This window comes from Excalfactoria chinensis, chromosome 20 (genome assembly GCF_039878825.1).
Source record: "Excalfactoria chinensis isolate bCotChi1 chromosome 20, bCotChi1.hap2, whole genome shotgun sequence".
NCBI lineage: Eukaryota > Metazoa > Chordata > Aves > Galliformes > Phasianidae > Excalfactoria > Excalfactoria chinensis.
Genome location: NC_092844.1, coordinates 6,250,917 through 6,262,562, shown reverse-complemented (window position 1 = coordinate 6,262,562; position 11,646 = coordinate 6,250,917).

Genomic DNA, 11,646 nt, shown 5'->3' with positions numbered 1-11,646 from the left:
CCACGACATCTGCTCCGCTAGCACCGCGTGCCCCACGCTCACGTATTAATGCTACCGATCCAGTTCTCAACCTGTCACCATGCCTTAAAATCAACAGCAGGACGACTCCAGGCTGCACAGAGCAGCCTGCATGTGGTGTGAATAATTCACATGCAAGATGCAGAGAAGGATTCAATGTCAACAGAGCATGGAATGGGGATCCCATGACTAAAAAACCATGTATGCAGCCAGCTGCATGGAAAGGGGGTTTGTCACCTGGAAAAGGACAGGAAAATGCAGCCCTAAGGCCTGACATCCAGCAGCAGTGTCAGACCAGAGAAGGGTGAAACATGTTTGACATATAGCTCCGTTGCCATAGAGGAACAGAGAACAAAGGTTAAATAATGATAAACAACATAAAAATAAAGCAGCCTTTGGCTGGGCAAAGTGGTTGCACTGGCTCCCAACAGCAGTGCTCCAGCACAAGCAAAGAGTTCCTGTCCCACAAGAAAATCTTACTGTTGTAGAGCTATGGGCACTGGGAGGCTTGAAAAATATTGGATGAAAAATGCAAACACAGAGAGGTACCCAAGTCAGCATCAGACCCATATGAAGCTGTTATTGTCCAAGCCTTAACTTTTCACACTCTATGTCACCACTCTTGAGCTTAGTCGTGACAAAATGTTATAGATTCACTATTTCTTATTCTTTCCCAGCTCATCTAACCAAAAATGCGTTCTATTGTAATCCACATTCATATTACTTTATTTTAAACTTAAAACATCCTTATGTGAAAGCAAGGGGAACTAATGGGCTCAGAAACGCAGCCACCTGCAGCATCCCTCTCCCCCCAGAACCTCCCCCAAACCAGCGGCAAAATTGTGGTGCAGGAGGAAAGTGCAAAGCTATTCCATAAGCAGGCTTGGAAACAGTGCTAGAAAATACACCTTCTGTCGAGAGAAAAAGAAGAAAACCTGCATGGATGGGCGAAGCATTTTTACAAGAGGGCACGGGGTCATGCTGGAGCCATCACGTTTATCCATGGCCCCAGTGGGTGATGGATTTGCATCACTTTGAGGCATGCCACCTCCCAGGCACATCCCTTCGCGCCCGCGATTTCAATTCCCTTCTGTAACCAGCTTAGATTTCCAAAGCAAATCATTTGCAACTACAAAGCTGCTCCATTCTGACAATTTTGGAACATTAAAACCTATTGCAATCAGCTCAAAAACGTCTTCAAAGTAACACTGCTGTCACTCAATCACACCCCCCCCACCTGTGCAGAGGCACTCAGTGGAAAAGAGATTCTTTCAAACACAAAGACAAAATTTAAGCCACTCTCTGCCTCCCAAATCAAAAGATTGTTTTCAAAAATTGAACAGGTTTTTTTGCCATGGGATTGTTCTGTCCTAGGCAAGGTCCATTGACACAGCCCAGCTCACCTGCAATGTGGTGACTCAGGCACTGATATAAGACTTTAATGAACTTTTTAAAGAGGTTATTTAGGCATAAAAGAGATGGTGAGTGGAGCCAGGAAATATATATATATATTATTTTTTAAATGAAAAATTATTTTAAACTAAAATTTGCACAGAGTGGGAACTCTCTGTGCTTGTAATTCCTTACTTTAATGCACTGTTAGACAGCTACCGTGATTACAACATTTTTAAGGCTTCAGCTCCAGGCACCTCATCATTGCCTGAGTGTCTCAGGCTCTGGATACAGAGAAGCAAGTTTCTTCCCCTTGTGACTGCAGAGAAAACCTTGGGAATTCAACCAAAACATGCTTGAGCTGGAATATAAACAGGGATACCCTCTGCATGCAGCTGTTCCTCCTCCTTATCTCCCAGCCCAGCTAATTCCCAGCAAGCTGCTGCTAAACCACTTACAGCATGAAACAGTGCATCCAAAGGGACTGCTTAATTCTTTCCCCTTAATCAGATTGGGCTGGGGACTCGCTCTGCTTTGGGAAGGGATGTTGAAGGAGTGTTTATTCTGGTGACAACTGCACCATGGTCAACGGGGACCCTAAAATCTAAGGGTAAGATGGTGTCATATATAAATGGTCCCCTATGTATGGGAAACTGGTAATCACAGCCTGAGCCTCTGATTAATCAGCTGAGGCAAGTGTTGGGTCAGCTGTGGGAGCACAGGCGAGGGTAATTCAGCTGTGCTCCTGGAAGGAGCTTCTAGACTTCATTTAAGGGCCAACCACCACTGAGGCAGCATCTCTTGGAGATGAGGATTATAGAATTGTCTCTGAGTGGCAAGGTTGGTTCCTGGCTGTGTATTTCCCAGGGTGCAGCCCTGGAGTAATAACGGATAGAGAAGAAGAAAACCAAATCTGCAGAAAATGCACCACTGTCTAGCCCACTGCAGACCAATAATCAAGACTGCCCAATAAAAGTTAGAGAGGTTGTTGATGGATACACAGATATTGGCACAAAAGTGTGAAGCGCACAGTGAGAATGTCCCATGCCTGCTGCACTTCATACACTGCTGTAGTAACAGCTCCAGAAAAAGCAAATTATTGGCAAAAGACACCTCCAGAAAAAATTGAACTCTCCTGTTGCAGAGCAGAGCTGCCCTCTGAGCAAGTCTGCTGTTCAGTATGCACAGATAGGCCACTGAGCCACAAGTGAGTGGGGACACACAAAAAAGGAAGAGGTTTGCAGATGGAACGCTCCTGCAATCAAAGAGCCCCACTCAGCCCCAATAAGCCCCGATAACTGCTTGCTCCCAGCAACCAAACCACCTATTTGCTCCCCCTGCAGAAACTCAGTTTTATAAGGGAAGGAAGGAAAAGAAGGAAAAAAGCAAGAATTCCCCTGCAATAAATGGATTTTTCTCTCTCTTTGCTGTATTTCGACTTCACTAAACATTGCAAAGCAAACCCTTCTATACTGCTGTGTTTCACTGAACAAAAGCCAGTGTTTGCATTTCAGCACAGCGTGCTCAGTGCTTTATTAACAGAGACTTTTTTTCTCGTTTCCCCAGGCTGGCTCTGACTCGTGTCACTGCCTCGGTGCCACTGATGCAAACGGGAGAGCAATGCTCGCCTTGTTCAGCAGAAGGAAACAAATCGGCTCGGCTGTAAAACAAGAGCAGCCTCGCTCCTGGGCACAGGGACGTGCTCCTATTCCTGCTCAGCACTGCGGCTTCATTTTTGGGCAGCCTCAATCCAACAGCTGGATCCAGCAACAATCGAGGCACTGAGCCCTCACTAATTGTAGCAGCAGCATTAGCATCACTGTGGAGGTGCTTAAATGCTTTGCTGGATCGCTCTGTGTGTGATTTTGGCATTTATGGGCTTTGGGGGAATTTGTTGGCATTTTCTTTTTTCCTTGTCTGCATGAAGGGAAAGTTACAGACGGGGCAAATCTAGGAACAATTTCAAGCAAATCTCTAACTGGGACAGCCCTTGAAGTAAATACATTTAGGGCAGGGATGGCTCAGACCAAGGCACCACTTTAACCTAAACAACATTGGTTGGGGCTGCTACAGCTCCAGGTGTTGAGTTCACAGTCAGCGAGTGCTTCTTTCAGCATCACATCCAAGCAGGGCACTGCTCCGTGTCAGGGCATTGCAGGTTTAGAGAAAGAGAAATATCCATTTTTGCTTTTCTCCCTTGATCCTGGCCCCTGTTAGAAATGTATTCAGGAAAGACAGGGGAAAAAGAAAAAAGAAGAAAAAACAAAAAAAACCCACACACAGAAGCTGTTTCCAAAGAGAAATTCTAGCTGAGCTCAGGAGCCTTGGGGTTATTTTTGGCTGCATGAAACTTAAACAGCAGAAGTTGACGGGTGAGAAAAACTTGCGCATTGCATTGTGTGATTAGAGATTGCAAAGCCAGGGTCCCAGAAAGGGTTAAGAAACCTTGGCCACCCTGCACAAGGAAAGGAGAAAAAGAGATACATAAAATAAAGAGCCATTACATCTTATCCATGCCCAGACTTTGGGTAAACAGCAGAAAATTGCAAGAGGATTTTTAATGATGGTGAGTTATTTCCAAGTGACAATGGAGGATGACAGTCATTATGGCCAAGAACAGGGAAGGTCAAACGGATTTATCCTGATGTGAGACATGCAAGCAGGCATGAAGAAGGCAGATTTTGCCATGAGCAATGCATGCGGTGTATAAATTGGGGTTTAATTGAATTAATGTATGTATTGGTTATTAATATACAGATGGTAACAAATGTACAGAAGGTATAAGTAAATATAAGTAAAGGAAAACTCACCAATGGTGGTGCCTTGGCTGAAGAAGCTGGGGCAGTCCTCACTGGTGAGCAATCTCCAAGAGATGCTGCCTCAGTGGGGTCAGCCCTTAAATGAGGTCTCAGAGGGGATGGAGTCGGGCTCCACCCCTCCCGGGAGCACAGCTACATCACTCTCACCTGTGCTCCCACAGCTGACCCCATACTTGCCTCAGCTGATTAATCAGAGGTACAGGCTGTGATTACCAATCTCCCATACAATGTATGTGGCGAAATAGCTGAAAATAGACACCCACTCCAATCCAATGCTTGGACAGCTGGAGAATGGGGGGATGGGATGGGGATGAGGTGGGAAAGAATCAAGATGTGAAACCTGGGAGCACTGAATCCATTTCCACTCCTTCCAGTGACACGTTATGCAGTTCTCCCATTAGGGACACTAATTTTTATGGTGAAGCATACTCATCTCCCTGTTATAGGAATAATTTAATTAACTTGGAGAAATGTAATTAATTTTAATTGTTCACGATAATTCATCGTTTAATATGATATTAATAATTATTTTTAAAATATCTTAATGCCCAGTAACTGTCCTAGAATGTGGAAATTAAACTCACGTAGAAGAAGTACTTAATTTAAGGCATTCCACCAATTGTTTCTGGTCTCCAGAGCCCAAATCAGTGCCTCAGGAGAAGTGAGACGGGAGGAAGGGCTGTGGCCTCAAACCAAAAATCCATCTTCAGGCAATCATTTACAGGAGTCTGTTCTGTGGGTTTTGTCCTCCTGAAATGGTCCTAAGGGTGTTCAAGGACCATGAAGATGTGGCACTGAGGGATACGGTCAGTGGGGATGGTGGGGATGGGTTGGCAGCTGGACTAGATAATCTTAGAGGCCTTTTCCAACCCAGTTGGGTGCTGCATCCCACTGCACCAAGCATCCCCCAGGTACATCCCCATGCACCCCTGGAGTGTGACCGGGAGCCAAGCAAGTACACAGTGGGGCCAAACCATTGCAGAAAACTGGGGGCAGAAGCAGCAGATCTGGGGCTGGAATGCCACAGCTGCTGCAGGCTGGAAGAATATTAGCTTGCAGAGATTTCATGCAGCCGGTCCCCTGATGAGCTACAGTCACACCATCAATGCCAGCACTATTAGCTGCTGCTGCAAACTGTTCAAACAGGAGCAGGGATGCTATTAGCATGGATGGATTTTCAAGCCTTTCCCAGTGCTTAAGGAAACAAGTGGGTGACCCAACCCCACTGCTGGCAGCAAGAGTGAAAAAAGGATTTCTGCTGTGCAGCACAACTCATTCTGTGCACCATACAAAATCCCTGGGTTTTCCTCTCCTCTTTTAATGACAGAAGGAGAAGCTTGTGGTTTGAAGGTGAGAAATCGAAAGGCTTTGGTGCACTCACTGCTCCCCAAAGCAATTATTGTAGCCTGGTTGCAAACCACAAAAACCATCCTCTGTCCTTGCATTTCCAGCCCAGCCCCTGCTTAGTCCCATTAGGACCTCCAGAAGCCCATTTTCACCCATTAAGTCTCTGATTTCCACCTATCCCTTGCAAAAATAAAACCCAGATTTGCCACACTCTTAGTGGGGAAGAGCAGCATGTCTCGATAGCAAAGCTTTGCTAAAAATACCTCTGCAGAGCTGAGCTCGCCACCGCCCGCTTTGATGACACAAGAGGCAGCCCCGCGCCATCGGGAGCTGTCATTAGCAGCTTGCATCTGCCTGGCTGGCAGCGATCAACACTGTTTCCATGCAGAGGTGTTAAAAATAAATAAATAAAGAAGAGCATCATTTGTTTGCTTTGCCAGCCTAGGAGCTCTCAAAGCTGGCAGGGATTTGCTGCACAACACCTGTTTTCTCCTTTTGCAGGAGGTTTGGGTTAAAAACAGTGTGTGGGAGAGGAATGGGCTGCACTGATGCTCAATAATGAGGAGTGGAGCTAAAAGGGAGGAGAAATAAACACCTCCGAGTAAATGTGGAGGTGAAGAAGCAGGAGCTGAGCATCTCTGCAAGCTCCTCTCCTCATTACTGGGCGCAAGGAAAGGGAATGTTGGGACTGATGGGCTGCATCCTCTGCCTAAAGCCATTTTTGGTGTTTCCCCCCCATCCACCACCACACGGTGCACACTACTTCCCTAAGGAGCATTTTGGCAGAGCAGAACCTTACATATGGTGACTATGTCTCACCTGCCATTTGCTTCCAAAGTGCTGACCTTGACAAGGTTTTGCATTGATCTCAGCTCACCTTTGGAGGCTCTGAAGGCAGCAATAGAGCAGTTGAGCTGTGTCTTGCACTTCCAAACTTGTATATTGCATCATTCCCCCACAATGGCTATGTTTGCCCATTGCTTCATGGCTCCCCATGCACTTTCCTCCTTGCAAATCACACCCAACGCTACAAAACCTACCAAGCTACAGGAGCTGGGACTCTTGAAAGCCTCCAAATTAATTAGCAGGGTTTGTTTTGCTTTGGGAACAGGAGGAGAGAGACCAGCTGCTGGCTGGGCACCAGATTTGCAAAGGGAACTTGGAGTCATAATTACTCCTTTCCCTTAACCTCATTGCACCTTGAGGTATTTTAACATCACTTTTGCTGGCAGTGAGGATTGATCGATCGTCCCTCCCTTGGCACGCTGATTAATGTAAAACTAACCAGTCGCTCCCAACTCTGGGGAATTAATCACTTAAATGTGGGAATTACTCAATAAACCATTCAAACACGCAATAAACCAAGCCATTAAAAATTAATCGCTTGACATCCCTGCCACGTAAACAGAGCTAATAAGATTTGGGCAGGGAACAAGGAGTGGGGAAAGCACCCTGGGAGTGGATGGGTCACTGCCGAAAAGGCATCTCACGCCTCTTCTCCTTTGGATGCCCTCCAGCCCTACCTGCAGGAGAACATCGGTGGGAGCCGTATTTAATTAGCAAGGCATGGCTGGGGAGATGAGCCACGCTCGTTTCACCATCCCATCTCTTCACACCCCTGCCAGAAAGGTGTGAGACAGCCGCGCTGCCCAGCGCTTGTGCTTTTTAATTTTTCCATGTTATATGTTCTTACCTTATTTTTTTCCCCTAATAATGGCATCAAGAACTCCTGCAAAGGCAGTGTACCTTCCAGCCACTTCTCCAGACTCAACTCATCCAAGGACCAGCAGCTCCACACCGGCAAACCAGCTTCATCACCCCTGGAGAACAGAAAGGGGTTATATTTTAAATCCCTTTCCTCCCATAATACATCTGACACTAATCAGGGTTCCAGCCCCATGGGAATCAATGATTAATGATGTTAAATATAGCAGGAGATTGCGAGGGTAAAATTAGGCACCATGCATAAAACATCACAGCTCCTTGTTAGATAGTCAAATTAGACTAATGGTTTTATGTTCACACGGGCTCTGGCCCTGTAATTATGGACGGACTGGCTAACCTCCTCCCCAGCTGTATGCTGCTTTGATGCTGGCAATAAGAGGAGGAATATCCAGGCCAGAGCCTTAATGAGAAAGCCAGCAATCACCACTGCCATTGGTGCCCAGGGATGTACAAAGACAGGGCTGAAGGCAAAGCTCTTCTGTACTGCAGAAGTCAAGGCGAGGAGGGGACAAGCGTGGGGCTGTGTATCTCAGTGGGGTGGCAACATTATCGGCTAGCTTAGCTTTTCCAACCCTCCAATAGCCCTCCAGCAACCATCCTTACAGCCCCCCACCATCCAATTTGCAGAATGACCCAACCTCCCCCAGAACCAGCCCCAAGTGCCCCTCTGAGCACTAATTAGACTCCAGGCAGAGTTATTAAGAAGTGCAAAGACAAGGAGGGAGTGAATAGGAAAGCAAAGCAGTCAAAATACATAACGAGTCTCTCTGAAAGCATCGTGGAGAACGCAAATCTGGCTGTAATTAATCTTATTATCTGGGATAGAAAAAGATGTGGAGCTGTTGCGCGCCTTGAAAGGTCTGTCAAAATTTGAGGGCGGGAGGGATAAGCCTTTGGGAGAGTTTAAGCTTGGGTAGCCACCAGCCTTAAAGCCAGTTTAGAGGCAGATCAGAGTGACAGGGAAGTATGCGAAGGATGGGAGTAAATCAGCCCGGAGGAAGCAATTTAAATAACTCTTGCTTAAGAAATGAGACAAAAATAGTGCAGTAAGGATGAAACAGCTGCCTGTCACCAGAACCTGCACCAAGGGCTGGAACATCCCATCCCTGCTCATCCTGCCCACCAACACATTCCACAGGGAAAAACCCCCCTCTCAGAGGTCATGCCCCATGCGATGCTGTACAGGTAGAGACTGACGCATCCCAAATCCATAAGCGTCTTTGGGTTGATGGTTGGACTTGATCTTAGTGGTCTTTTCCAATCTTAGTGTCTCTTTGACAAGGACTTCAAAAACACTCTGACACAAAACCATTTAAGCCTTGTTTCCATGAGAGCACTATTTCCCCCCGCTTCCCTCAATCCTATTAGGATAGCTCACATCCAGCACACAGCATCACACCACCTGCATCCAGGATTGCATTCACTGCATGTTCCCCATCTCAGCCAGCTTCCCTTCCCCATTCATCCCCATCCTTTCCCCTGTGAACTCCCAAATCTCTGCATTCTGCTGCTCAGTACCACAACTCAAAAGCAAAACCCGCATTCCTGGGGATGACCATGTCCATCCCGAGGAGGAATGTCAACCAATTAACTCTCATTAAGAGTTCAATAATGTCCGGCAGATTACAGCTTTGATAAGCACTCTGCTGTGCAACTGGGGTCAACCGTATTAGGAAAATGTAATTAAGCTAATAAATTCTCGACAGTTTTTTCCTCCTCTCCAGGGTACGAGTTGCTCAGTGAGCCTCATTAGCTGCTGAAGCCGCACTTCCATCTGGGGTGGGCTGTAGAGCTCAAAGCTGTGTTTTGGGGATGGTTGCAAGCCAGGAAGAAGGGAATTGTTGCCAGACTCCCCACACCATTTCTCCATACATGCTGGTCACAGTTGCTGCTGTCCAGAAGTGCAATGAATGGATCATTCATATGCAGCTAAAACAGATGCCTACAGGCTGCAATCAGCCCTGAACTTCTCCCAGCATGTTTCCCAATCGCAGCAGCAACTCCTCCTCTCCCCCAGCATCTACTCTTGGAAACCTTCACTGGCACAGCTCGTGCATCACTAGGAATAGCAAGGCATGTGGAGGTCCAGCTCCTGCAAACAATACCTCCTGATTAAAACAGCTGCCTAATATCCTGCCCCAGGAAGAGGAAACTCCAGCATTGCAGCATCCAACACTCCCTTCACTGCTCCTTTCATGCTGGGCAGTGATAGAAGGATGCTTGCATTGTAGAAGTATCCTCTAAAAAAGCAGCCCCCGGGCTCCAGCTCAGCATCCCTGTATTGCAGCACAAGTTGCATACAGTCACACTCCAGCTACGGCACAATCCCCTACCCCCTACCTGCAAAGGTAACAGAGTGACTGCTCTATAGAGACATCATGAATCAGCCTTTAATGTAGAGTAAGTTGCATTATTTTTAGACAGGACGCTATTGTATGATGCTAGTGTGCAGGAATCAGACCATGAAATTGGCTGGATGAAGGCTCGTCTTGTTTATCAGTGTGAACGGGCAAACAAGCAGCTGAGCAGTGCCAGGGTGAAATGTTGAAAGCATTTAAGTGCAATTTAATGGCATCTTGAGATCAGCAAGCTGGGCATCGAGAAGGACACAGGATGGTTAGTCAACAGCATCCTAGACAGTGGGTCCTGAGGGCTCTGCTCAAGCTATAGGGAAGGCTTGCCCTAAAATTAACCTACAGACCAAAATACAGAGACTGGCAGGATGCCTATGGCAAATTGGTGCTTAATAGTCGCTGCCACCAAGCTGGCTATGAGGTATCAGCCCCATCTAATCAGAGCATGAGAGCAGAAAAACCTCACTGCAGCCCAAGTCAAGTCAAAGGGACCCTTGGGGCTGGTGGGGACCCCACTGGGTTGCAATTGCCTCTATTTGTGCTACCAAGGCAGTTAATATTTGCTTGATTCTGTGATGATCCCCAGTCATCCCAGAACAAGTTCTATAGCTTAAATACAGCAAAAAGTTCCCAGAGAGCCGCCCACACAGGCTGCCAGCACCCCCTGCGCATTACTTGTGGGGAAAATGGATCAGAACCAGAAATGCTGCTGCAGGGTGTGGAGCCAGGAGTAAAAACAAACCTATCCAAGAGAACTGAAGAGGGCAATCACAGCTCTTCTCACAGCCCAAATTATTAGTTTAGCTAATTACAGCTGAACAGCCCCTGTTTTGACATCACTCAAGTGTTTTGCTTCCTTTCCTCCCATGGAAAGGTTACTAGTTCCAAGCCCCAGGGTTTGGCCAAGAGCAGAATGAGAGCTTGGCATTAGGGAAGGGCAATATGGGGCTCCCAACAGTGCCAGAATGTTGGGGGTGGGGATGATGGGGTCATCCCAGGGAGAGTGTGGGTGCCCCATGCCTGGAGACACTCAAGCTCAGGCTGGACAGGGCTCTGAGCACCCAACTGAGCTGTGGGTGCTCCTGTTCATTGCCGTGCAGTTGGACCAGATGATCTTTTAAGGTTCCTTCCAATTCAAAGGGTTCTATGACAACGATTATATGATCCCCATTGCTCTACTTGAGCAATTGTGGGGCTGCAAAACCCAAGTTATAGGGTTATTATCGGCACTACGCTGTCTCCACAAATTAACAGTGTGCAACAAGAACAGAGCTGGCAGCAGGGCTTACCCTGAAGGTGCACCTCCAAAGCTGTGCTCATGGCAGAAGTCAGCTGGAAGCAGAGGTCAGGGCTATCCCGCTGCTCCGGGGTTAATCGCTCTGTTAGGGCTCGGGTCTGGCATTCGCTTGGCACAGGCAATTAGCAGCTGGTATTTATTTTGCCCGCAGCAGATCATGCCCCGCTCTGCTGGAAAAATAAAATCTAAAAAAAAAAAGTGGGAAAAAAAGAAACATTTAGTGCCCGGAGCCGTGGGCTTACAGCGGATCTGCCAAGTGCTTACAGAGCATCAGTGGGAACGGCTGCGGCTGAGCTGATCGGGGCTGACTGAACCCGAATTCAGCCCCAGCTGCCTTCACAGGAGCTTATTTCCACTGCTGTGCTCCTCTCTGCTGCTGTGTTTGATGTCTTGCAGGGTCCCTGGGGGCAGAGCCATGAGAACTAACACGGATTTCAGGAGGGTTTTATCGTCGCTCCCAGGACCGAGTTCTCTCTGTGCTGGAACCACGTTTCAAAGCTTTGATAGAAAAGCTGCAGCCCGGCGGGTCGCTGGTTTTGCATTGCAGGGATGCCACAGGGGATGTTTTGCAACAGACATTCATTTGCTGGCAGCTATGCCTGGGGGTAGTCTTGGTGGCTATCAGTCCTGCGCACACTGCTCATGGTGCTGCTTTCACTCCAACAGCAAATGCAGCAGCCAGCAAGAGCTGCAA